Source organism: Sciurus vulgaris (genome assembly GCF_902686455.1).
Source record: "Sciurus vulgaris genome assembly, chromosome: 17".
Lineage (NCBI taxonomy): Eukaryota > Metazoa > Chordata > Mammalia > Rodentia > Sciuridae > Sciurus > Sciurus vulgaris.
In genome coordinates, this window is record NC_136478.1 from 54,444,055 (window position 1) to 54,450,348 (window position 6,294).

Below are 6,294 nucleotides of genomic sequence, written 5' to 3' on the forward strand. Positions count from 1 at the left end.
CCTGTGCCCGGCACTGAGCACCAAATGTCCATCAACACCTACTAAACATAAGTGACGTCCGTATGCTGGGAGGAAAGGTGCTCGCCAGCACAGGAGGGGACCAAGGTGAAGGCGAAGGGCCTGGGGTGGGGGCTAAACCCCCGCTGGTCCCTCTCCTGGAGCACGAGATAGACTGAGGTGTCACCGTGCTAGGCGAGTGCTCTGCTCGGAACCACAGGCTGGCCCTCCTCTTTATTGTAATGTCATCCTATCTTATTTACCCTACGGTGCTTAAGACAATCTGAAATCATTTATTTTCTTTCTGCCCCCGCCCCAGGCACTGGAACCTCAGCTCCCTGAGCAGGGATCTTGGTTTTGTTCCCCACTGTCTTGCCTCACACCGGCAGGCCCTTGACAAATAAATCTTGAATGACTAGATAAATATTACGAATAGAACCAAAGAGTGCTGGGTCACACGCTGTGATCCCAGCGATTTGGGAGGCTGAGGCAGGAGGAACGCAAGTTCTAGGTCAGCCTGGCCAGACCCTGAACCTAAATAAATAAATTAAATGAATGAATGAAAAGGGCTGGGTGGAGCACCCCTGGCTTCACCCCTGTGCCACAAAACAACCAAACTGCCCAGGGTTCTGAGGGGTAGTGAGCGCCCCACCACGGGAGGCATCCAAGCGGACGCTGAGTGATCGTCCCTTGCCAAGCACTCGAGTTAATTCCCGCCGCGGGGTCCAACGCTGGCCTCAGTTTCCTCCTTGTGCCGAGGTGCCCGGACGCTCTCGGCTCCGCTCCTGCCTGCCGTCCCCGCGGGCGCCGCCAGGGGGCGCAGCGCCGCCGCCACAGCGCGCAGCCGGCGCCGGGCGGACGCGTCCCGACGTCGCTGGAATGTTCCGCGCGGCGGCGGCGGCGGCGGCAGCCGGCTCCGAGCTCCGGGCTCCGGGAGCGAGCCGCGCGTGCGGCGCGGGCCGAGCGCCCGGAGCGGGGACTCAGGCGCGCCCCCGGCCGCGGGGCTCGCGAGGGGCGCGCACGGCCTCGGGGACCCGCGCGGCGCAGCGTCCATTTTTACCCCAGCGCAGCTAAAAATAGTCGCTGCGCTGGGAGCGGAGCCCGAAATAGCGGCCCCCAGATAAGGCAGGACGACTCAGCGCTTCCGGGGAGCGGAAGGGAGGCAGGAGGGGGAGCGGCCTGTCCCCGGCGCCCCCACTCCATCCATCCCGCCGCCACGCTCGCCTCCCGCCGCGACCCCAGCCCCCGCTGTCGCCAGCCTCGCGGGTCCCTGTCCTCCTCGCACGTCCTGTCCCCCATCCTCAGCCTCACCTCCATCCTCATCCCGCAACCTACCCTACTCCTGCCCTGTTCTCCCTCCCACGCATGTCGCCCATCTCCTGCCCTCCGGAGTGTGCCCCCATCCCAGTCCTCAAACCCAACCCCCTGGGGGTGGAGGGTCACAGGAGGTCCGAAGACCAGCGCCCGAGCGGGCCTGGCGTGAGGGTCCGACTTCTCGGTCTGTTTCTACAGAGGGCAGCTAGGCTTAGGTTTGGGTCTGGGGACTTGTCGCAGGTGCTGGGCAGGGTTCATCCTGTGGCCAGAGTTGGTGCTTATGTGGGGATAGGTGCAGGTCTTTTGTGACTAAGTTTAGGGTCTCTGTGTCCCCAGAGTCGGGGTTCAGACCGAGACCCATTGCTTTGGTCACCAATCTTAATTCCACCAAGATTCTAAGCTCCTTTCCAAGTCAGTGATTGGACACAACAGCTCCAGGCAGTGGGGACAGTCAGAACCCTGCCAGATCTCCCAGGCACTAGAACCTTCCGAGACCCTTCCCGTCCTCATGTTCCATGACTTTCAGTGCCTTCGCCAGGAATCATGCCTCGAGGATCTGCGCTGCATTTTCCAGCCCTTCGCTGCGACTTCTAGTCTCTGAAATGGAACTGCCCTGCCTGTGTGGCCCTAGGAAGGGGACTACACCAGACAGATGTTAATTCAATGACAATATAGGCCCAACAGCTTGGCTGTGGATGGGAGGCAGCCTCAAGGGGTGGTCCCTGGGGACCAAGCTTCAGCCAGGTGTCAATTGCTATGCTGTCTGGATAGGGACCCACACACACAGAGGGATAGGGCTGGAGTACCCTGTAAGGCTAGAGGAGTCATGTAGTTGGGATCAAGGAATTACCAGGCTGGACCAGACCACACAGGGCCTGGTGGGCCAGAGCGAGGAGACCCCAGCAGCACTGGGGAGCCAGGACGGGGTCTGAGCAGGGCAGGTCTGCTTTAGTGAGGCTCCTGGTTGCCTTTTGGAGGTACAGTGAGCAGAGGGCCTGAACTTTGGTGGGAGTGGGAAGTCCGGGAGGTAGGAAGGAGAAGGGAGCAGGGTTGTTATTTTTGTTTGGCTGCTTTTAGTCTTTATGGTGCTGGGGATCAACCCAGGGCTTCAACATGCTGGGGAGCCCTGTCACTGAGCTGCGGCCCAGCCGGAGAGAGCAGATTTGAGAGACTGTGAGAGGCATGAAGGACCAGATGTGGTGGCTGAGTTGCTGAGGGATGGGGACACGCTGGAATGAGGCACAGGTCCCACTCAGATGGGGTCCTTTCAGATGAGGCCTGGAGAGGGACGGAGCTAGTGTGGGTGGAAGGGCTTCAAGCAGGTTCAAAGTCAGTCCGGAGATGGTCACTTTTAAATCTCTCTTTTTGTTTACTTATTTTTGACATAACATTTGTACATATTAATGAGGTGCAATGTGATGGTTTAGTTCATGTATATATTGAGTAATGATCAAATCAGGGTAACTAGCATATTCACCACCTTAAACTTTTAGTTTTTTATTATTTCTTTATGGTATCTACTTTTAAATTTTTTAATTTTTATTTTATGTTACTTTATGTTTTGCTATTGGGAAGTGAACCCAGAGGTGCTTAGCCACTGAGCCACATCCCCAGTTCTTTTTTATTTTAAGATGGGGTCTTAGTTGCTTACGGCCTTGCTAAGTTGCTGAGACTGACCTCAAACTTGTGATCCTCCTGCCTCAGCCTCCTGAGTCACTGGGATTGCAGGCATGCACCATCAAGCCTGGCATGGTACCTACTTTTTAATGTTTTAACAAACGCAAAAGGATGTACCTTGAAAAAATAAATTTCACTGGACGTGATGGCACATACCTGTAATCTCAGCAACTGTGGAGGCCGAAGCAGGAGGATTGCAAGTTCAAGGCCAGCTTCAGCAAGTTAGCAAGACTCTGTCTCAAAGTAAAAGAATAAAAAGGACCAGAGATGTAGCTCAGTGGTAGAGTGTCCCTGAGTTCCATCCCCAGCAGAAAAAAACAAAAAAAGTAATTTCCCTCCACCCTCTGATCCCAGCTTCCCAATGGTAACTCTTTCTTATGTGTATGGCCAGTAGGATTCATTGAGCTTTCACAGTGTCACCCACCTGTGCTAAGTCGTCACAGCAGTGAACTCGCTGGAGTCACCCTCCCTGTGTTAGCCAGATACCACTGCCATGCCCATTTTAGAAAGGGGGAAACAGGCTTGGAGAGGCACAGGTGTGTCCGTCCCAGGGACTGACTCTGAAGGTTTCTCAGAATTGGAGGCCTGGATGGGATCAGAGAGGCCGGGGCACAGATGCCAAGGGCCTGGGGAGAGGAGTCAGGATTCCAGGAAGGCTGGCTGGAGCCCCTTCTGAAGGAGGGTTGGATGGAAGTAGATCATTCCCTCTGGGAGGTTGAGGTACCATCAGCAGCAGGGCAGTGCCCTCTTGGAAGGCCCCCAGAAGTGTTTATGTGAGGAGAGTGAGGTTGCATGATGACATCCTAGGGACACACCTCAGTGACAACACAGCCGGCTGTGTATGACGTCTGAGTGATTCTCCAACTGGCTGTTACAACCAGCATCTCTAGTCATGCCCTGTGGGGGGGATGAGAATGGGAGGAAATGACAGGCGGGGGAGGGGGGACTGAAGTCACGCAGAGGATAGGGACTGAGGAGCTGAAGGACGTGTTCTGTCCTGTGCACTAAGGAGGTAGACCTAAAGGAGGGGCCGCTGGGATCACAGTTTGGGAAGGAGTCTTTCCAGGGACTTTAGGGACCAAGGACTCCAGTTTTGTTAATTGCTGATTTGCCCATCACCTCGACAGTAACTGGGACAGAACAAGTGCTCAGCGCATCTTTCTTGAATGGACGAATCAAGTGAAAGGAGTCAGCACTCTCTGGGACTCAGTTTACCCTCTTGTCTAAAAGCTGTAGTAACTGCCTCGACCAGGGGCGTCGCTGAGCATACCCGTGCCCACCCTGGTCTCAAATCTAAACCTCCTTTCTCAGTTGGGAGGCGAAGGAGCAAGAAAAGGAGTTCGCGCCTCGGGTGGACCCGCCCCTTGTGACGTCACGAACCGCTCCGGGATCCCGACCCAGGCCCCGCCCTCGGGATGGGGGGAGGAGAGGAACCCGCGAGCCCCGACTCCAGCCGCTTCCCCGGGAGCAGGCGTGCCTGGCAAGGTTACATAACCTGTCGTCGCGTCCCCAAGGACGTCGCCGGACGTCCTGGCTAAGCCAGGGACAATGGGCGGCTTGGCCATTGTCCAGGAGTCTGGAAGTGGCAAGCCTCCCCGCTCTGATTCACCCTGGTTTCCGGCGGGTTTCGGCCTTCTCAGGGATCTTTGTCTCCCCTAAACCCCACACTACCTCCTGGGCCCCCTCCGCTGCAGCCTTTCCCGACCCGGCACACAGCTGTCCTCTATGCCCGCACTCCCGGCCAGGCGACAAGTGCTCCCAAACTTCTTGCCTTCCATCGCCACTTGTAATTCCCTAAACTTCCAGTTTCCCACATCCTTCGTTCATCCACCAGGGTCTCTTCCGGTTCCATAAACTATCCCTACTATTCTGTCCCTGTCCTTCCCGTCCCCTTCCTAGGCTCCCGCATATTCCCCCGGTGTCACTCTGTCTTCTCCGACTCCTCCCCCTTTCCTGAAACTGACCCCTGATCGACTTTCTCGTCCGGGAATCCCAGCTTCCCAATCCTTTTTCGTCTCCCCGAAACTTGCCCCAATAGCCCTACCTCGTCCCCCTAGTCCCGTTCCTCCCCCTTCCCCAGTATGGCTCTCCAGGGCCCCTCCTAGGCCCCGGGCTGCCCGCGCCCCTCCCGGCCGGCTCCCACGACGGGCGCAGGTTCCCATGCAGCACTCCCGGCGGTGGCCCAGAGACCCAGTTTGCAGAGGCAAAACATCGGTCTCCAGGCAACAGGCCCCGCCCCGCCCCGGGGCGGCGCGCTGCGGGCCGGGCGGCGCGGGGGCAGGGCAGACTGCTCAGCCGCGGGGCCCGGACAGGGAGCCGGGCCCAGGCAGACGCACAGAACCCCCGGCCTCGGTCTCCAGAGGCCTGGCGCACACAGACCCCCATCCCCGAGGCAGCAACTCGAAAACAGGACCCCGGAGCCAAAAACTTGGAGACGTACGTGGAGACTTTGGCCACAGCGTGCTGTTCAGAGGCGTAGAAATAAGGAGAGACCACGCGAACAATCAACAGTCGAGCAAGGATGGGCCCCAGAAATAAGCAGAGATGGTGCGATTAAAAATAGGCAGCCTTCAGACCCGCAGGGACGCCCCTGATGACGGGACAATCTATCTCCGATCTTCAGGGCATTCGCGCTCTGTCCCAGGGACTTCCCCTCGTGGACTCTCAGTTTCATAGCTATAAAATTGGGGACATTAATACGCAGCACTTAGCAAATAGGTCTGTTGGCAAAGATTTAGTGAATTCCCTAGTGAATTCTCAGACCTAGCACCACCCCTGGCACATACCATTCTTCATGCCTTCATTCAACGATACTGCATCTGCTCTATGCCAGGCACTGGCAAGCACTGTGGGCATAGAGCAGCCAACAAGACAAAGATCTCTGTGGGTGGGGGAGTTTACCCTTTGGGAGTGGGAAGGGGGATTACCTCCACACAAATGTACAGTAAATACATACAAGTGAGCAAACTGTATAGTCCTCTGGAAAGTAAGAAATGCTGGGGCTGCAGAGAGGGAGGGTTGAGGGCTGTGACTGTAAATGAGGTGGCCACGGAAGGCCTAAGTGAAATAGTTGAGCAAAGACCGGGAGCTGGCAAGGAAGAGGCCATACAGATATCTGGGCTGAGCATCCTGATCAGAGGGAACAGAAAGTTCAAAGACCTTAAGGTGCGAACATGTCTGGTCTGTTGGAACAGGAAGAGGCCAGGGTGGTGTAGAGAACAAGGGGAGGCTGTAACAGCAGATGAAGTCAGAGAGATTAAGGGGCCACTGTGCATGGCATGGGGAAGCCTTTGATGAGCCTGGAAT